Raw genomic sequence first — 24,230 nt, forward strand, 5'->3', positions numbered from 1 at the left:
TGGAGCTGTACAAAATGCTGGTAAGGCCACAGCTGGAGTACTGTGTGCAGTTCTGGTCTCCGCACTATAGGAAGGATGTGATTGCTTTGGCACGGGTGCAGAGGAGATTTAGCAGGATGTTACCTGGGCTGGAGTGCTTCAGCTATGAAGAAAGACTGGACAGGCTGGGGTTGTTTTCCTTGGAGCAGAGAAGGCTGAGGGGGGACCAGATTGAGGTATACAAAATTATGAGGGGCATAGATAGTGTGGATAGAAAGGAACTTTTCCCCTTACTAGAGGGGTCAATAACAAGGGGGCATAGTTTCAAGGTAAGAGGCAGGAGGTTTAGAGGGGGTTTGAGGAATAACTTTTTCACCCAGAAGGTGGTTGGAATCTGGAACTCACTGCTTGAAAGGGTGGTAGAGGAAGGAACCCTCACAAAATTCAAGAAGCATTTGGATGAGCACTTGAAATGCCATTGCATACAAGGCTACGGACCAAATGCTGGAAAATTGGATTAGATTAGACAGGGCTTGATGGCCGGCGCGGACACGATGGGCCGAAGGGCCTCTTCTGTGCTGTATAACTCTATGACTCTATGACTCTATGACACACACCCCACACACACATACCCTGTAGTGTCCGTGTGTAGATAAAGACACTGAAGACAGGAGTTGGTTCATAGGTATTTACTAAGCAAGTCTGGGGGGTATTCTAAAGGATATACACAATACACAGGCTTAGATAGCCCAAGTGGCAATTACCGGCATTACGCACACCTGGGGCTCTTAAAGGCACATACACCATAATTGCTCTTAAAGGCACATACACCACAATTCCTCCCCTTCTAGCTAACTAGTACATCATATTTTAAGTAATTATTAATTACATGTTATATGCAAAATAATATACATTGCTGTATTAATTAATTATAAGTTAGTCTCTCAGGAGGCTTCCTGACTCGGTCCGGATAACGCCTCGGGGGTGTAGTAGTTTCTGGTGGTGTAGTAGGTTCTTCTGGCAAGGCTGATTCAGTTTGAAGGCCAGTGTCGGGTTCATCGGGCTCCAGTATCACCGGATCGGAGGTAGATATGGGTATCTCTACTTCATCGTTAGATGTATAGAGTGGTGGTGTAGGTTGTCCCTTTTCGGATGACTTGATGATTTGGTCAGCATGGCGCCTTATTATGCTGTCTCCGATGTCCATGGTATACATCAGTGGTCCTAATCGTGTGCAGATAGTTCCAGGCTGCCATTTCTCGGTACGGTAGTCCCGGGCCAAAACCGGTTGGCCTATCTGGAAGGCCCTAGTTGGCCTTTCATTCATGCCCTGAAACTGCCGGTTCTCCACGTCCCTTTGGATGTTGGGCTTGACCAAATCCAGCCGGCATCTTAGGTTTCTATTGTAGAACATCATGGCGGGAGTTTGGTTAGTAACCATATGCGTTGCATTCCTATATGCAAATAAGAAGTTATCCACCTTGTGCTGAAGTTTTATGTCTTCATTACCCATGGCCTTGATGGCCTTCTTGAAGGTCTGGACAAACCTTTCAGCCAATCCATTGGTGGCGGGATGGTATGGGGCGGACGTGTAGTGCTTTACCCCATTGTTCGTTAAGAACTTTCTGAATTCTTCGGACACAAATTGCGGTCCATTATCAGAACATATCTGATCCGGCAGCCCATTCCTGGCAAATATGGTCCTTAATACTGTGATGGTTTTTTCCGTGGTGGTGGAGGACATCTTTATTACCTCCGGCCACTTGGAGTGTGCATCAACTGCGATTAAGAACATTGAGTCCATAAATGGACCAGCAAAGTTGATGTGCACCCTTTGCCAGGGAGATGAGGGCCACTCCCATGGATGTAGAGGGGCCTGTGGCGGAGCATTTTGGACCTTCTGGCATCCTAGGCAACTCTTGGTCATGTCTTTGATGTCTCCATCGATACCTGGCCACTATACAAACGCCCTAGCTAGGTTCTTCATTTTCACTCCACCCAGATGCCCCTCGTGAAGCTCCTTTAGCACTTTATCCTGGAGTTTGGGTGGAATCACCACTCTGGATCCACACATCAAGGTTCCTCGGCACACTGACAGCTGTTCTCTTCTTTGCGAGAATGCTGGCAACAGTGGTTCGCCATGTGCTGGCCATCCCTTCACTGTTAAATCGTAGACCCGTGAGAGAGTAGGGTCATTTCTTGTCATAGAGTCATAGAGTCATAGAGTTTTACAGCACAGAAAGAGGCCCTTCGGCCCATCGTGTCTGCACAGAATTTGTCACCAGTAGACATTCCACTATGGTAGAGTGGAATATCTCTACTGGGTCTACTGTAGGTGCCTCTTCTATCGTTGGCAACGGTAGGCGTGATAAACCGTCAGCATTCCCATGCTGTTTTGGCCCTTTGTATTCAATGTTGTATTGGTGTGCCCCTTGAAAAAGGGACCACCTCTGTAGTCTTTGTGCCGTCATAATGGGGACACCTTTTTTAGGGTTGAATATGGAGATGAGGGGTTGATGGTCAGTCAGCAAGGTAAATTTTTGTCCGTGTAGGTAATGGTTGAATTTCTTCACTCCCCATACCAGGCTGAGTGCTTCCCTGTCTATCTGGGCATAGTTACGCTCAGCTGAGTTCAATGAGCGTGACGCAAAAGCTATCGGCCGTTCCGAGCCATCAGGGAATTTATGGGACAATACCGCTCCTATGCCGTAAGGGGATGCATCGCACGCCAGTCTGATTGGTAGTGATGGGTTGTAATGAGCCAAAATTTTCTCGGATGTGATTAAGTCTTTACATTTATGGAAGGCACGTTTACAGTCTTCGTTCCATTTCCAAATCACTCCTGTCTGTAGAAGATCATTAAGAGGGTGTAGAATAGTTGATAAATTCGGTAAAAATTTATGATAGTAATTTATTAATCCCAGGAATGACCTTAATTGTGAAACATTTTCAGGTGCTGGGGCTTTTATAACTGCTTCAATTTTTTCAGGTGACTTATGCAACCCTTCCTTATTAATTATGTGGCCACAATATGCTATCTGATTTTGGAAAAATTCGCACTTGGGGCGATTTGCTCGTAGGCCCCGTTCTTTCAGCCTAGTGAGCACCTGCTCCAAATTGGCAAGGTGCTCGTTGTCGTTTTCTCCTGTTATAAGGATGTCATCTAGGTAGCATTGAGTCCCCGGAATCCCTTGCAGGACTTGCTCCATAGCTCTTTGCCAGATAGCTGGAGCTGATGCTATTCCAAAAACCAGTCGATTGTACTGGTACAGGCCTTTGTGTGTGTTTATTGTGAGATACTTTTTAGAGGTCTCCTCAACCTCCATCTGTAGATATGCCTGTGCCAAGTCAATTTTTGTGAAACGTTTCCCTCCGGATAGTGAGGCGAAAATATCTTCTATCCTCGGAAGAGGATACTGTACCGTGTGAAGGACCGGGTTTACAGTCACCTTGAAGTCCCCACAGATGCGAATTTTTTTCTGTTCCTCAGAGTTATTTTTCAATGTTTTTTTCATGACTGGAACGATGGGTGTTGCCCATTCGCTCCAATCTATTTTGGATAATACGCCTGCCTTTTCCAAATTCTTCAGCTCTGCCTCGACTGCCGGACGTATTGCGTATGGCACCGGTCTTGCCTTAAAAAATTTTGGAATTGCTGTATCTTCCACTTTTATTGAGGCGGTGATGCCTTTCAAGGTTCCTAGTTTCTCTTGAAACACTTCTTTGGTGTTGGCCAAGATGTCTTTTAATCGTTCAGGTATGATGTCATCATTGTTTTTTTCCTTACTGGTCACCGTCAGTGCCTGAATGGAGTGCCAGTCTAAACGTATCTTCCTTATCCATTCACGTCCCAACAACGGTGGACCACCATCTTGTAGAATGTATAAATACAACTTTTGTATTTCTTTGCCGTTGTATACCACAGGCACCCTTATTTTTCCTTTGGGGTAGACTTTCTGCCCCGTATATGTTTTTAAGATAATGGATGTGTCTTTTAGAGGTATATGCAAAAATAGCCTCTCATAATCTCGTTGATTTATTACGGTTAGAGCTGACCCTGTATCTAGCTCCATTTTAACTGGGGACCCTGCTATTGTGAGGGTAACCCAAATGGTTTGGTAATCCTCTTTGGCAAGTACATTATGTAATTTGAGACAGCTTAGTCTCTTGTTTCCGGAGTCGCTATCGCTATTCTGGTCTTCGGAGCTATTGTCCGTCATCATTTGTACCTTCCTGTACTTTTCTTTATTGATTTTTTGTTTTCTGTCAGTGGATTTATTTTGTACAGATTGGCATACCCGTGCAATGTGTCCAATCTTACCACATTGCCTGCATGCTTTGCCCTTGAACCAGCAGTCCCTCTGGTTATGGGTGGACCTGCCGCAGCGATAACATCTTCCGAACTCCTGTGTCATTTTATGGGTGCCGAAGTCCTGTGTCTCTTGTTGTATCTCTGCAGCTCCTTTTGCTGCTGCTTCGTATGATACAGCCATACTGAAAGTTTTGTCCAATGTTAAATCTTTTTCAGAAAGCAGTCTTTTTTGTGTTCCTTCACTTAAGAGACCGCAAACAAATTTGTCTCGAAGATAATCCGATAGTCCTGCTCCGAATTGGCAGTACTTTGATAGCTTTCTTAATTCGGTTAGGTAATCAGCGTTACTTTCATTCTTGTGTTGATTTCTCTTGAAGAACTTGAATCGTTCCGCTATCAACTATCAGTGTTGGGTTTAAATGCTCCTGCAGGGTATCAACAATTTCTTTAAAAGTCTTGTCCTTTGGTTTGGCTGGAGTGATTAAATTTCGTAACAGCCCGTATGTGTTCGCGCCCATTAAGTTCAGAAGTACTGAAGCTTTTTTTTCATCTGTTATTCCATTTGCAGTGCAATAAATCTCTACTCTTTCCACGTATGTGGTCCAATCTTCTATTTCGCCATCAAAAACCTCAATATTACCAGATTTAGGCATTTCAGAAAAGATATGGCGCTTCCCGCGCTTTTTTTTTCTCTCTGTAGCAACGATATGGTGCTTCCCGCGCTTTCCCGCCGCTGCTACCGATAACAACGCTGTTTTACTGTGGTTTCCGTTTATTCACTGTTGGAGACTCGTTCCTGACGGAGGTCTAAACGCTGACCTGCTTGCCGCGCCGGCCGTCTCTTGAGTGCACCCTCCCAGTCCGTTATTGCTTGCCTCCGATTTCGCTGCCTGTCTCAGCTGTAGAGCCCGCCGCTGGAGCTCCAGCCTGACGCCCAGGAAGGATTAGCGCAGTACCTGTCACCAGCTTGGCCAGCTGGTGAAACCACAGTTTCTCTTACTTCCTTGAGTCTTCTGGACGCTGGAGGAATCGATGTCCTTGAGGTGCTGCCGAATTGCAGGTAAGTCCGTTTCCACTTCGTCGCCACTGTAGTGTCCGTGTGTAGATAAAGACACTGAAGACAGGAGTTGGTTCATAGGTATTTACTAAGCAAGTCTGGGGGGGGTTTCTAAAGGATATACACAAAACACAGGCTTAGATAGCCCAAGTGGCAATTACCGGCATTACGCACACCTGGGGCTCTTAAAGGCACATACACCATAATTGCTCTTAAAGGCACATACACCACATACCCCACACACTCATCCACCATCCCCCACACACACACACCACACACCCCACACACACAACCCATACACACACACCACACACACCCCACACACACACCACACACACACCACTCACACAAACAACCCACACACAAACCACACACCACACACCCCCACACACACACACCACACACACAACCCCCCCACACATACCCCACACACACACCCCACACACACACACCTCACACACACACCCCACACACCCCCACACACACACCCCACACACACACCCCCACACACACACACACACCCCACACACACCCACACCCCACACACACACCCCACACACACTCCTCACACCCCACACACACACCCCACACACACACACAACACACACACCCCACACAGACACACCTCACACACAACAGACACACCCCACACACACACCCCACACACACCTCACACGCACCCCACACACGCACCCCACACACGCACCCCACACACGCACCCCACACACACACCCCACACACACACCCCACACACACACCCCACACACACACCCCACACACACACCCCACACACACACCCCACACACATACACAAACCACACACACACCACACACACCCCACCCCCCCACACACACACACACCACACACACCCCACACACCCCCACACACACACCCCACACACACACACCCCACAAACACACACACACACACACACAACCATAGACACACCCCACACACATACACACCCCACACAACTGCCCACACACCTCCCACATACACATCCCAGCCACACACACCGCACATCCACCCCACACACACACCCCACACACACCGCACACCCACCCCACACACACACCCCACACACACCCCACACACACCCCACATACATCCCACACACACAGTCATACACACATCCCACACACACACCCACACACACACCTCCCACATACACCCCACACACACACCCAACACACCACCCCCACACACATCCCACACACACCCCCGACATACACCTCACATGCACCCACACACACACACCCCACACACACACCACACACACCCCACACAAACACACCTCACACACACACCCCACACACACACACCACACACACAGACACCCCATACACACCCCACAGACACACATCAAACACACACCAAACACTTAACACATACGCCCCACACACACACCCCACACACACACCCCACACACACACACCCCACACACACACCCCACACACGCACCCGACACACGCACCCGACACACGCACCCGACACACACACCACACACACACCCCACACAACCACACACACACACCCCGCACACACGCACCCCACATACGCACCCGACACACGCACCCCACACACGCACCCCACACACGCACCCCACACACGCACCCCACACGCACCCCACATACGCACCCGACACACACACCACACACACGCACCCCACACACGCACCCCACACACGCACCCCACACGCACCCCACACACGCACCCCACACACACCCCACACACACCCCACACACACACCCCACACACACACCCCACACACGCACCCCACACACGCACCCGACACACGCATCACACGCACCCCACACGCACCCCACACACGCACCCCACACACGCACCCCACACACGCACCCCACACACGCACCCCACACACGCACCCCACACACGCACCCCACACACGCACCCCACACACGCACCCCACACACGCACCCCACACACGCACCCCACACACGCACCCCACACACACCCCACACACACCCCACACACACCCCACACACACCCCACACACACCCCAGACACGCACCCCAGACACGCACCCCACGCACGCACCCCACACAGGCACCCCACACACACCCCACACACACCCCACACACACACCCCACACACACACCCCACACACACACCCCACACACACGCACCCGACACACGCATCACACGCACCCCACACACGCACCCCACACACACGCCACACACACGCCACACACACGCCACACACACGCCACACACACGCACCCCACACGCACCCCACACGCACCCCACACACGCACCCCACACACGCACCCCACACACGCACCCCACACACGCACCCCACACACGCACCCCACACACGCACCCCACACACACACCCCACACACACACCCCACACACACACCCCACACACACACCCCACACACACACCCCAGACAAACACCCCAGACACACACACCACGCACTCACCCCAAACATAGCCACACACACCCCAGACACACCCCACACACACACCACACACATACCCCACACACACGCACCCCACACACGCACCCCACACACGCACCCCACACACGCACCCCACACACGCACCCCACACACTCACCCCACACACACACCCCACACACACACCCCAGACACACACCCCAGACACACACCCCACGCACTCACCCCACACATAGCCACACACACCCCAGACACACCCCACACACGCACCCCACACACGCACCCCACACACACCCCACACACACACCCCACACACACACCCCACACACACACCCCACACACACACCCCACGCACACACCCCACACACACACCCCACACACACACCCCACACACACACACCCCACACACACACACCCCACACACACACACCCCACACACACACCCCACACACACACCCCACACACACACCCCACACACACACCCCACACACACACCCCACACACACCCCACACACATCCCACACACCCCCCCACACCTACACCCCTCACACACACCACACATCCCCACACACCCCACACACACTCCACACACACAACAAACACACACACTGTAGGAATGTTTAGTTCCTATCCAAAAGACTGAGTGCCACTCAGGTGATCAAATAAACGAGGTTTAATGTAAACTAACAGAGTTTAACGGATAACTACAGGAGAACATCGAATACAGGTCTAGTCAGTTCGGAGGCTCCATGAGGACTCCTGGGGCGGTCCCGTGGCTGATGTCATGACATGATCACGTTTACCCGCGCTATTAAAGTGATCGCGCTCTGTACATGTAAACAGGGAAAACAAAGATACAGACTCAGGCTGTAGCCAACATATTATTAAAGGGAATTATATACAATTGATTGGAGTCCCTTAGTGGCTCCGCCACAACACCCCACACACACACCACACACACACACCCCACACACACACCCCACACACACACCACACACACACACCCCACAGACACTCCACACACACACACCGCACACATACACCCCACACACACACACCAGACACAGCCAACACACACACACCACACACATACACCCCACACACGCACCCCACACACACACCCCACACACACACCCCACACACACACCCCACACACACACCCCACACACACAGCCCACACACACACAGCCCACACACACACAGCCCACACACACAGCCCACACACACACCCCACACACACACCCCACACACACGCACCACACACACGCACCACACACACGCACCCCACACACGCACCCCACACACACACCCCACACACACACCCCACACACACAGCCCACACACACACAGCCCACACACACACACCCCACACACACACAGCCCACACACACACCCCACACACACACCCCACACACACAGCCCACACACACACAGCCCACACACACACAGCCCACACACACACAGCCCACACACACAGCCCACACACACACCCCACACACACACCCCACACACACACCCCACACACACACCCCACACACACGCACCCCACTCACACACACCACACACACACACACCCCACACACGCACCCCACACACACACCCCACACACACACCCCACACACACACCCCACACACACACCCCACACACACACCCCACACACACACCCCACACACACACCCCACACACACGCACCCCACACACACGCACCCCACACACACAGCCCACACCCACACCCCACACACACACCCCACACACACACCCCACACACACACCCCACACACACACCCCACACACACACCCCACACACACACCCCACACACACAGCCCACACACACAGCCCACACACACACAGCCCACACACACACACCCCACACACACACCCCACACACACACCCCACACACACACCCCACACACACACACCCCACACACACACCCCACACACACACCCCACACACACACCCCACACACACACCCCACACACACACCACACACACACACCCCACACACACACACCCCACACACACACACCCCACACACACACCCCACACACACCCCACACACATCCCACACAACCCCCCACACCTACACCCCTCACACACACCACACATCCCCACACACCCCACACACACTCCACACACACAACAAACACACACACTGTAGGAATGTTTAGTTCCTATCCAAAAGACTGAGTGCCACTCAGGTGATCAAATAAACGAGGTTTAATGAAAACTAACAGAGTTTAACGGATAACTACAGGAGAACATCGAATACAGGTCTAGTCAGTTCGGAGGCTCCATGAGGACTCCTAGGGCGGTCCCGTGGCTGATGTCATGACATCATCACGTTTACCCGCGCTATTAAAGTGATCGCGCTCTGTACATGTAAACAGGGAAAACAAAGATACAGACTCAGGCTGTAGCCAACATATTATTAAAGGGAATTATATACAATTGATTGGAGTCCCTTAGTGGCTCCGCCATGTGCGCCCCCCCAGAATTGTCTTTAATAGCAAAAGTAAAATGGCGAGGAGGCCTGGCACACCTGTCAGATCGACTTCTGTAGCCTTGAAGTGGAAGCTGATGGACGGCGGGCGAGCTGGCGGGCGGTTGCGTTTGTTCTGGCATGGTGACTATGGGCGGTCGGCCACGTTTCGGCGGTTGTGCGATCTCGACTGGGCGGTCAAGGTCCAAGTGAGCCGGCTTCAACCGGTCAACCGAAATGTGGTCCGGTTTACCTCCGACATCGACCGAAAAAGATTTGTCTCCCGGCTCTATCACACGGAAAGGACCAGTGTAAGGGGGTTTGAGCGGGTCCCGATGAGCGTCGTGGTGGATAAACACATAGTCAGCGTTCTTCAGCTCAGCTGGGACGTGGGAGCTCTGCAAGCCGTGATGCGACGTAGGCACTGGAGCGAAACTTCTGGCTGCTTCCTGGTGGCTGTTGAGCTGCTGGGACGCGGACCATGGCTCTGTTGGAGACGGAAGGAAATCCCCTGGTACACGTAGTGGCTGGCCATACACGAGCTCCGCTGAAGACGATTGAAGATCTTCTTTAGGTGCTGTACGAAGACCCAAAATGACCCATGGAAGCCTGTCCACCCAGCCCGCACCTTGAAGGCTGGCTCGCAGTGCGGCTTTGAGCGACCTGTGGAATCGTTCGCACAGGTCGTTCGCCTGTGGATGGTAGGCAGTGGTGCGATGTAGCTGGACGCCGAGCCCCTGAGCCACAGCGTTCCAGAGCTCCGAAGAAAACTGCAGCTCACGATCGGACGAGATGTCCGCCGGTACCCCGAAGCGGGCGACCCAAGAGGAGATGAATGCCCTGGCGACGTCTGCGGAAGTGGTGGAAGACAGAGGAACCGCCTCCGGCCATCGAGTGGTGCGGTCCACCATTGTAAGAAGATGAGTAAACCCATGCGAAGGCGGAAGTTGCCCCACCAGGTCCACATGCACATGATCAAACCTACATTCTGGAACGGTGAAAGTGGCCAATGGAGCTGCACCTTGGCCTTTTGGCAGACCACGCAGGTGTTGGCCCAGTCACGAACATCCATGTGAATGCCTCGCCACACGAATTTGGACGACATCAGCCATTGCGAGGCCTTCATGCCAGGGTGCGACAACCCGTGTATGGCGTCAAAAACTTTTCGGCGCCAGGCGACCGGGACGATAGGGCGAGGATCTCCTACGGAGACGTCGCAGAGTAGCATAGTGCCCGCGGCATGGAATTTGACGTCAGCCACTTGGAGGCTAGAGGGGTTGGCGCTGTAAGATTGGACCTCCGGATCCGAGGCTTGATCCGCAGCCATGAGGGCATAGTCGATGCCGAGCTGGACTGCATGAACGGTCGCGCGGGAGAGGCAATCTGCTACCAGGTTGTCCTTACCGGACACATGCTGAATGTCAGTGGTGAATTCTGAGATAAACGTCAGCTGACGTTGTTGCCGAGCTGACCACGGTTCGGCGGTCTTGGCCATAGCGAACGTTAGTGGCTTATGGTCCACAAAAGCCGTGAACGGACGCCCTTCTACCAAGAACCGGAAATGGCGGATGGCCAGAAAAAGGGCCAGCAACTCCCGGTCAAACGTGCTGTACTTTCGTTCGTTTTGCTGCAGTTGACGGCTGAAAAACGCCAGCGGTTGCCACGTCCCATGCACCCACTGTTCCTGCACTGCGCCGATGGCGTAGTCTGACGCGTCGGTGGTAAGGGCGATGGTGGCACCTGGCAGCGGGTGTGCCAGCATGGTTGCGTTGGCTAAAGCGCCTTTTGTGTTGACGAACGCCCGGTCCATGTCGACCGTCCAGCTGATCGGATCCTTGCCGGACTTGCCCTTGAGGGCCTCGTACAGGGGCTGCATGAGCAGAGCTGCATTAGGGACGAACCGGTGATAAAAATTTACCATCCCGAGGAACTCCTGCAGGGACTTGACGGACTGCAGGCGCGGGAACGAAGTAACTGCCTCCACCTTCATTTGCAGGGGAATTGCGCCGTCTGATGTGATGCGATGGCCTAAAAAATCAATCTGCTGCAGGCCGAACTGGCACTTGGCCGGGTTGATGATCAAGCCATGTTGACTGAGGCGTCTAAAGAGGGTGCGCAAATGGCAGATGTGCTTTTCTTTATTAGGGCTGGCGATGAGGATGTCGTCGAGGTAGATGAATAGAAACTTGAGGTCCCGAAGCACGGAGTCCATCAAGCGCTGGAAAGCCTGTGCAGCGTTCTTCAATCCAAACGGCATCCGCAGAAATTCAAACAGGCCGAATGGGGTGATGACTGCAGTTTTCGGGACGTCTTGCAGGTGTACGGGGACCTGGTGGTAGCCACGGACAAGGTCGACTTTTGAAAAAATGGTATTTCCCGCCAAATGTGCAGAGAAATCCTGAATATGAGGGATCGGGTACCGATCAGGAGTAGTGGCGTCGTTCAGGCGTCGGTAGTCACCGCAAGGCCGCCATCCGCCGCCAGGTTTCGCAACAATGTGGAGAGGCGAAGACCAGGGACTATTCGCCCGGCGAATAATCCCTAGTCGCTCCATCGTGTCGAATTCCGCTTTCGCAGCCGCGAGCTTGCCAGGTTCGAGGCACCGGGCCCGTGCTTAGACCGGGGAGCCAGTAGTGGTGATGTGATGTTCGACACCATGTTTCATGGCCGTGGGTCTGGTCAGGTCTGGGAAATCTCCGAGGAGGTGAGTGAAGTTATCCGGAGGTGGGGACGCGCAGGAGACAGTGCGTGCCACAGTGTTACCGCGGTGGCACGGGATGGAGTGAAAAGTGGCAGCATTGATCAACCGGCGGTGCCGTACATCCACGAAGAGGCCGTTGGCTTGAGAGACTTTGGCCGTGATGAAATCCCAGTAAAACCGCTGGCCGCCGAAGCACACCTGGACCCGCCGGCTTCCGAAGGTCCGAATGGCCCCGCCATTAGCCGCCTGGAGGGAGGGGCCGTGCCCCCCAACTTGTAGATCAAGATTTGACACGGGTAGGATGCTACACTGCGCCCCGGTGTCGCAAAGGAAATGTCGACCAGATAGGGAGTCGTTGATGAAGAGGAGTTTTCCCGAATTATTGATTGCCATCGCAGCCACGGGGCGCTCGTTATAACCGATCCTCTTTCGACAGGGTGGCTGCTGTATTTTTTTGAGCGAAAAGCTGAAGGGAGGGCGGCAGCATCTTGCTTTCGTGCCAAAACGGGTGTGGTAGAAGCACAACCCCGCAGGTTGAGGGGCTGGAGCGGCATCTGTGGGGGATGGGCGCCTCGTAACAGCGCAGTACTGCTGTGTCACCGCGAAGATCTTACCCGCGCTGTTAAAGTGATCGTGCTCTCTACATATAAACAGTGAAAACAAAGATACAGACTCAGGCTGTAGCCAACATATTATTAAAGGGAATTATATACAATTGATTGGAGTCCCTTAGTGGCTCCGCCACAACACCCCACACACACACCACACACACACACCCCACAGACACTCCACACACACACACCGCACACACACACCCCACAGACACTCCACACACACACACCACACACACACACCACACACACACCCCACACACACACACCCCACACACACACCCCACAGACACTCCACACGCACACACCGCACACATACACCCCACACACACACACCAGACACAGCCAACACACACACACCACACACATACACCCCACACACACCCCCCACACACACCCCACACACACACCCCACACACACACCCCCCACACACACACCCCACACACACACCCCACACACACACCCCACACACACCCCACACACACACCCCACACACACACCCCACACACACAGCCCACACACACACCCCACACACACACCCCACACACACACCCCACACACACATCCCACACACACACCCCACACACACAGCCCACACACACACCCCACACACACACCACACACACACACCCCACAGACACTCCACACACACACACCGCACACATACACCCCACACACACACACCAGACACAGCCAACACACACACACCACACACATACACCCCACACACACCACACACACACACCCCACACACACACCCCACACACACAGCCCACACACACAGCCCACACACACAGCCCACACACACAGCCCACACACACACAGCCCACACACACACAGCCCACACACACACAGCCCACACACACACCCCACACACACACACCCCACACACACACCCCACACACACACCCCACACACACACAGCCCACACACACAGAGCCCACACACACACAGCCCACACACACACAGCCCACACACACCCAGCCCACACACGCGCCCCACACACGCGCCCCACACACGCGCCCCACACACACGAGCCCCACACACACGCGCCCCACACACACGCGCCCCACACACACGCGCCCCACACACGCGCCCCACACACGCGCCCCACACACGCGCCCCACACACGCGCCCCACACACGCGCCCCACACACGCGCCCCACACACGCGCCCCACACACGCGCCCCACACACGCGCCCCACACACGCACCCCACACACGCACCCCACACACGCACCCCACACACACACCCCACACACACACCCCACACACACACCCCACACACACACGCACAGCCCAGGCACACCGTACACACACACCCCACACATACACCACATACACACACCCCACACACCCCCCCACACATACACCCCATACACACCCACACACCCCACATACACACTCCACACACACCTCACACACACCCCACACATACACTACATACACACACCCCATACGCCCCCCCACACATACACCCCACACACACACCCCACACTCACCCCACACACACACCCCACACACCTCCCACATACACACCCCACACACACACCCCACACACACACCCCACACACACACAACAGACACACCCCACACACGCACCCCACACACGCACCCCACACACACACAACAGACACACCCCACACACACACCCCACACACACACCCCACACACACGCCACACACAAACAGCCCAGGCACACCGTACACACACCCCACACACACCCCACACACACACCCCACACACACAACTCACACACACCCCACACACACCCCACACACAAACCCCACACACACACTCCACACACACACCCCACACAACCCACATACACCCCACACACACCTCACACACACCCCACACACAACTCACACACACCCCACACAACCCACACACACACCCCACACACAACTCACACACACCCCACACAACCCACACACACACCCCACACACAACTCACACACACCCCACACAACCCACACAAAGCCCACACTCACCACACACACACACATCCCACACACACACACCCCACACACACTCCACTCACACACAGCCCACACACACCCCACACAAACCCCCCCACACACACACACCCCACACTCCCCCCCACACATCCCACACATCCCACACACACATCCCACACACACCCCACACACACACCCAAACACACACCCCCCACACACATCACACACGCACACCACACACACTCCACACACACACCCCACACATACCCCTGTAGAATTCGCAAAATTGAACATTGTCCTATAAGGGTCTATTGGCAGAAATGGCCTTAAGTTTTAAAGACTGTTTTAAAAGAAGCCCAGAAAAAAGGACACACAAAATGGCCGCCAGACCCCGTGACCAGCTTTTGGGACACTTTAAAATGATTCCTGCAGTCCTCAGACAGCTTTTGTGGATTCAGCCCACAGTAGGTTCTGGAAGGTAATTTCAGGGAAAACGAAACCAGACAGAGCCCCATACATATAGATTGGATGCAGATCCGATCAGATCGGCCTGCAGATAAAGGCCATCAAAATGTTTACCCAGACAAAGGGAAAGTTTCATATTCATAGGGGGAACATCAAGCAGCGTTTAAGACATCAGAAGGACATTAAAGACAATACAGGGTCGTTCCAGACCAGAGATGGCCGTTACCTTTAAAAACAAAGACTACCCCGCTGTGCTACAAGCCCGCCAAAAGTTAAACAAAGACGAACCTTGATTTGGCGGGAGATAAGGGCCTCCACGGAAAAGTATAACTGGAGTCCCAGGGTAGCCATCGGTAGCTTTGCTTGGAGCTTTTTCAGCCTGGAGCTTGTAGCTGGTAGCTTTTGAGCTAGCTTGCTCTTTCGAGAGCCGTGGAGGAACGTCGATCCGGAGACCAGCCAAAAAGGTGATTCGAGTCTGCGTCCCTCCCCGGGGTAACCATCGGGAGATCATCGACAAACCCCGGGCCGTTGACGAGACGAAGGACAGCAGCCCTTCAGAAGAAATCTATCTGAAAATGGTAAACCAGCTGGGCTCTGCGAAGAAACCGATTTGACCATGATCAAATAGGTGGTCTCCGTCCACGCCGCCATCCAGGCCCGCCAGCATCCAGCCTGTCCATGACGTTCACCTCGAGGAAGAAGAGAGAGAGTCGTAGCCCGCAGCGTTGACCACGTGGAGACAGGACGCCTGAAAGGATCAAAACGCAGACCTTTTTCAAAACTCTATACTTTCCAACGGGATTGGTGAGCATGTTTCTGGCCCCTCACAATCTGATCTAGATAGGCTTAGGTGGTGGGCATTTTGGGTATAATTTTAACAATGAGTTGTTGTTCCTCGATGTTCCGTGTGTTTCCCCATTTCGTGATGACTTTTGTAAAGTATAATATGCCTGTATATATGTTGGTTAGTACTGTATTATGATTTGTTTTTCCCTCCCATGTACCTTATTGGCTCACATTCAATTTGTTCCTTTATGCAATAAAGTTTCATTTCGTTTTTCATTAATCCTGGTCTATAGAGTATTCTCTGCATTGTAGTTCCTGCCTCAAAGTCCAGTGTACAGAATCTAAGGGAGAGTGGGTCGAACCACTCGAAAGTTTACTGTGCAAGAGAGAGAGGCCTCTGGAGGGAGAGAGAGACCTCTGTGATCTAAGAACCCCTTACACCCCACACACACATACCCCACACACACCCTCCACACACCACATACACCCCCTACACACTCACCCAACACATACCACACACACACCCCACACACACACAATCAACATGCACCCTACACACACGCCTGACAGACACACACCTCACACACACCCTCCCCACACACACCACACACAGCCCCAACACACCCCACACACAACCCACACACACCCCACACACACACCCCACATACACACCCCCACACACCCCACACACACACACCAGATACACTCCTCACACATACACCTCACACACACCCTCCCCACACACACCACACACAGCCCCAACACACCCCACACACAACCCACACACACCCCACACACACACCCCACATACACACCCCCACACACCCACCAGACATACTCCTCACACATACACCGCACACACACACCTCACACACACACACTACACACACCCCACACACACACCACACACACCCCACACACACCCGACAGACACAACCCATTCACACCACACACACACACCCCACACACATCCCCCCCACACCCCACACCCACACACACCCCACACACACACCCCACACATACCTCACACAGGCACACACCCCACACACACAACCCACACACACCACACACACACCCAACACACAAACCCCACACAAACCCCACACACACACACCCCACACACATCCCCCCCACACCCCACACCCACACACACCCCACACACACACCCCACACACACACCCCACACACACCACACACACACCCCACACCACAAACGTCACACACACACCCCACACACACCCGACAGACACAACCCATTCACACCACACACACACACCCCACACACATCCCCCCCACACAGGCACACACCCCACACACACCCGACAGACACAACCCATTCACACCACACACACACACCCCACACACACCCCACACACACACCCCACACAGGCACACACCCCACACACACAACCCACACACACCACACACACACCCCACACACACACCCCACACACACAAACCCCACACAAACCCCACACACACACCCCACACACACACCCCACACACACAAACCCCACACAAACCCCACACACACACCCCACACACACCCGACAGACACAACCCATTCACACCACACACACACACCCCACACACATCCCCCCACACCCCACACCCACACACACACCACACACACACCCCACACACACCCAACACATACCCCACACACATCCCCCCACACCCACACACACACCACACACACACCCCACACACATCCCCCCACACCCCACACCCCACACACACACCCCACACACACCCCACACACACCCCATACACACACACCCCACACACATCCCCCCACACCCCACACCCCACACACACACCCCACACACACCCCACACACACCCCATACACACACACCCCACACACATCCCCCCACACCCCACACCCCACACACACACCCCACACACACCCCACACACACCCCACACACACCCCACACACACCCCATACACACACACACCACAAACGTCACACACACACACCCCACACACACAACACACACACACCCCACGCACACCCCACGCACACCCCACGCACACCCCACGCACACTCCACGCACACTCCACGCACACACACCCACACACACACCCACACCCCACACACATCCCCCCACACCCCACACACACACCCCACACACACCCCACACACACCCCATACACACACACACCACAAACGTCACACACACACACCCCACACACACAACACACACACACCCCACGCACACCCCACGCACACCCCACGCACACCCCACGCACACTCCACGCACACTCCACGCACACACACCCACACACACACCCACACACACTCTCCACACACCCATCACACACACACACCCAACACACCCACACACCCCTCACAAACACACACACCACACACACACCCCACACACCCACACACACACAAACCCCACACACACACCACACACACACCCCACACACTCACCCCACACACTCCCCCCACACATACCCCACACACACACCCCAGACACACACCCCACACACACCCCACACACACACCCATCACACACACACACCCCACACACACCTCACAAACACACAAACCCCACTCACTCTCACATACATACACTCACACACACTCACACACACACACTCACACGCTCACAGACTCTCACCCACTCACACACACACACACACCCACACACACACACTCACTCACACACCCATCCACACACACACACACCCATCCACACACTCTCACACACACTCACACACACCCCCATCCAAACACACACACACACTCTCACACAATCTCACATGCACACACACCCATCCCTCCCTGTAGTGTATGTACCTTTAAGAGAGAACTACTTTTACAGCTCCTGTATACTGTAGTACCGGCAGTGACCACACCTGTATATAAGCCCTGAGCAGGCATCTGTACTGTTAGTTTTTAGACTACCCTCATCCAGTAAACACCTGTTGATTGTTGATCTGCAGTCTCCGTCTATTTATTGAAGAACACCATACCTTAAGATTCACAGATTTAATAGTGGCGACGAGGTCGATTCGAACCTACCTGCAACTCTGCATTTCCTCCCAAGGATTCGCTCCTGGAGGAGAGTGGAAGAAAGTCGAGGCCAGAAGCACGGACGTCAACCACGAGCAACCGCCCAGTCATCCGGCAGAGAGTGAGCATCGCAGGGGAGGCTGTTGAGAGCTGGGCTTGGTTCTCCAGCCACGACGATCCAGTAACAGGCTGGCAAAAGATACAGCGCAGACCCTTCCAGGACAGCGGCGGCTGGAGCCGACCGATGGGACAGAAAAGGCCGAGCAGTGTCGACGGGGTAAGAGAGAGGGTAAAGCGCACAGGGCGCAGCCGGGGGTTGAAGACCGAGCGGCGTCGACGGAAAACAAAAAGAGAGAGAGGGTAAAGCACAGCCGGGGTTCAGGACCGAGTGGCGGCAACGAGAGAGGCGCACAGGAAAACGCACAGAGTGCAGCCAGGGCTCAAGGGCTGAGCAGCGTCCGCGGGGGAAGAAAGGAAGCACGGGAGATGCCATTTGAGCCGCGGAGAAGAAGGGAGAGCGCGGGAGACGCCATTTTTGAAGCCGCAGCAGAGAAGAAGGGCGAGCGCGGGAAGAAAGGGAAGCGCGGGAGTTGCCACTTTGAGCCAGTGGAGAAGAAGGGAGAGCGCGGGAGACGACATTTTAGCCAGTCTAACCACACCCAGGGATGCCGAAGAGTGGCAGTGTCACAGAGTTCGACAATGAAGTCAAAGATTGGGTGACATATGTGGAATGCATTGAGGTGTACTGCAAGGCGAATGAAGTGCCAGATGCCAGGAAAGCACTGGTTTTGTTGAATTGCATGGGTGCAAAAATGTATGGCTTACTGCGAAACCTAATAACCCCAGAGAAGCCAATGGATCAGGATTTCGAAAACGTAGTGGAAATCCTACAGGACCACTTAAACCCCACACCGCTGCTGATAGCAGAAAGATTTAAGTTTCACAAAAGGAACGAGCATAAAGACGAAAGTAATGCTGAGTATTTAACGGAACTGCGCAAGCTATCGAAACACTGCCAGTTTGGAATGGGACTAGCAGATACGTAAAGGGACAAGTTTGTGTGTGGGCTTCAAAGTGAAGGAACCCAGAAACGGCTTCTATCAGAAAAGGATCTTACGCTGGACCAGCCTTTCAGCATGGCAGTATCACACGAAGCAGCCGCATGGGGCGCTGCAGAGATACAACGGAGACCGCAAGAATATGGCACCAATGAAATGTCATATGGAGCAGGGAAGTGTTATCGCTGCGGCAGAACAGCACACGACCAGAAGGATTGTTGGTTCAAGGACCAAGTGTGCAGACAGTGTGGAAAAGCAGGACACATAGCAAGAGTCTGCAGGTCGGGGAAGAAAACCAGCAGCAAGAAATCTCCACAAAAGAAGTACAAAAAGGTACATAAGGTGACGGAGAGTAGTTCAGACGAACAGAAAAGTGATACGGACTCCAGAAGCAAGGAGCTGGGTTGTCTGAAACTACATAATGTAATCAAAATGGAGGATCACCAGACTATCTGGGTCACGCTCAAGATAGACGGAGTCCAAGTGAAAATGGAATTGGACACAGGATCAGCCCTAACAGTCATAAACCGAAGGGACTACAAGCGGCTATTCTCACATATACCCTTGAGAGCTACAGAGATTGTCTTGAAGACGTACACGGGGCAAAAAGTCTACCCCAAAGGAAAAATAAGGGTGAACGTGATATACAACGGCCAGGAAACACCAAAAATGGACCTATATGTATTGCCAGATGGAGGACCACCACTACTAGGACGTGAATGGATCCGGAAGATACAATTAGATTGGCATTCCATACAGGCACTGACGGTAGAGGCCAAAAAGGATGACGACGTCACACCTGGACGACTGTCAAAAATGCTAACTGATGCACAAGAAGTGTTCCAGGAGGGACTCAGAATACTAAAAGGCATAACAGCGATGATTAAAACAGAGGAAAATGCAAGCCCAAAGTTTTATAAGGCCAGACCTGTGCCTTATGCGATCCGCCCAGCCGTCGAAGCAGAGCTGGAAGGGTTGGAACGTTCAGGAGCACTGTCCAAAGTGGGCTGGAGCGAGTGGGCTACACCCATCGTTCCTGTAATGAAGAGGTCGTTGAGTAATACGCCTGGGGAATCAAAGAAGTTTCGCATCTGTGGGGACTTTAAGGTGACAGTGAACCCAGTCCTTCACACGGTACAATATCCGCTTCCGCGGATTGAAGATATTTTTGCCTCGCTATCTGGAGGAAAACACTTCACTAAGATTGAGCTGGCCCAGTCGTACCTGCAAATGGAGGTAGAAGAAGCCTCGAAACAATACCTCACGATCAACACTCACAAAGGTCTCTACCAATACAACCGGCTGGTGTTCGGGGAAGCATCAGCTCCGGCTATTTGGCAAAGGGCAATGAATCAAGTCCTGCAAGGGATTCCAGGGACTCAGTGTTATTTGGACGACATCCTGGTCACGGGCAAAAATGACAGTGATCACCTCGCCAACCTGGAGCAGGTGCTCACTAGATTGAAGGAATATGGGCTATGAGCTAATCGCCACAAATGCGAGTTTTTCCAGAAGCAGATCTCGTATTGTGGCCACGTTATTGATGAAGAGGGGTTACATAAGTCCCCTGAGAAGGTTGAGGCAGTAGTCAAGGCTCCAGCACCGGAAAATGTGTCACAACTGAGGTCGTTCCTCGGGCTGGTGAACTACTACCATAAGTTCTTACCAAATTTGTCTACAGTATTACACCCACTGAACACCCTACTGCAGAAGGGGGTACCATGGAAGTGGAATGACGAATGTAAAGGAGCTTTCCAGAAGTGCAAAGAATTGATCACATCAAAAGAGGTGTTGGCCCATTTCAACCCAGCACGACCAATTCGTTTGGCGTGTGATACATCACCCTATGGTATTGGAGCAGTGCTGTCGCACAAATTCCCAGACGGGTTGGAGAGGCCAGTAGCCTTTGCGTCTCGGTCACTAACCTCAGCCGAGCGCAACTACGCCCAGATTGACAGGGAGGCCCTCAGCCTAGTATGGGGAGTAAAAAAGTTCAACCACTATCTGCACGGGCAGAAGTTCACCTTGCTGACTGACCACCAACCACTTGTCTCCATCTTTAATCCAAAGAAGGGCGTTCCGGTGATGACTGCGCAACGGCTACAAAGATGGTCCCTTTTTCTAGGGGCGAACCAATATGAAATAGAGTATAAGGGCATGAAACAGCATGGAAACGCTGATGGGCTATCACGCCTGCCACTGCCTACTGCAGAGGAAGCACCAGCAGTGGACCCTGTCGAAATATTTTATTCGTCGATAATTGAATGCTTGCCAGTAACTAACGCGGATATAGAGAAGGAGACCCGAAATGATCCGACACTGTCTCGGGTATATGATTTGACGGTGAAGGGATGGCCAACACATGGCGACTCACTGTTGCCAGCATTCTCATCCAGAAGAGAACAGCTGTCAGTATGCCAGGGGACAATGATGTGTGGATCCCGAGTAGTAATTCCACCCAAGTTAAGGGAGAGAGTGCTCAATGAGCTTCACGAAGGCCATCTGGGAGGGGTGAAAATGAAAAGCCTTGCTAGGGCTTATGTGTGGTGGCCGGGAATCAATCAACAAATCGAGGACCTAACAAAGAGCTGCTCAGGATGCCAGAAGGTCCAAAATGCACCACCACATGCCCCTCTACACCCATGGGAGTGGCCCTCCTCTCCATGGCAACGGGTGCATATTGATTTTGCTGGTCCATTCATGGGCTCAATGTTCTTAATAGCAGTGGATGCGCACTCGAAATGGCCTGAGGTGATCAAAATGTCCTCCACCACTACGGAGAAAACGATTGCAGTCCTACGGACCATATTTGCCAGGAACGGCTTGCCAGAGCAGATTTGCTCTGATAAAGGACCACAGTTTGTGTCCGAAGAGTTTCGGAAATTTATGAGAAGGAATGGGGTAAGGCATTATACATCCGCCCCGTATCATCCTGCCACAAATGGATTGGCTGAGAGGTTCGTACAAACCTTTAAAAAGGCAGTAAGGGCCATGTGCGATGACGACATTCCACTGCAGCATAAGGTGGACAATTTCCTGTTAGCCTACAGAAATGCGACACATGCAGTCACCAACCAGGCCCCGGCCATGATGTTCTTTAACCGAAGGTTGAGATCTCGTCTGGATTTGCTCAGACCAAATGTGCGAAGAAATGTTGAGAATAAGCAATTCCAGCACATCAATGAGAAGCTGGCAAGGAGCTTCAATGTAGGACAACCAGACTTGGCCCGCGACTACCGAACAGAGAAATGGCAACCCGGAACGATATGCACACGGCAGGGGCCACTAATGTACCAAAAATGTCGGGGACAACATTGTGAGATGCCATGTCGACCAGATCCTAGCGTCACAGGAACGAATCAACCCCAT

Source organism: Somniosus microcephalus, chromosome 11, assembly GCF_052327205.1.
Source record: "Somniosus microcephalus isolate GS21.2 chromosome 11, FLI_Smic_1.0, whole genome shotgun sequence".
Taxonomy (NCBI): domain Eukaryota; kingdom Metazoa; phylum Chordata; class Chondrichthyes; order Squaliformes; family Somniosidae; genus Somniosus; species Somniosus microcephalus.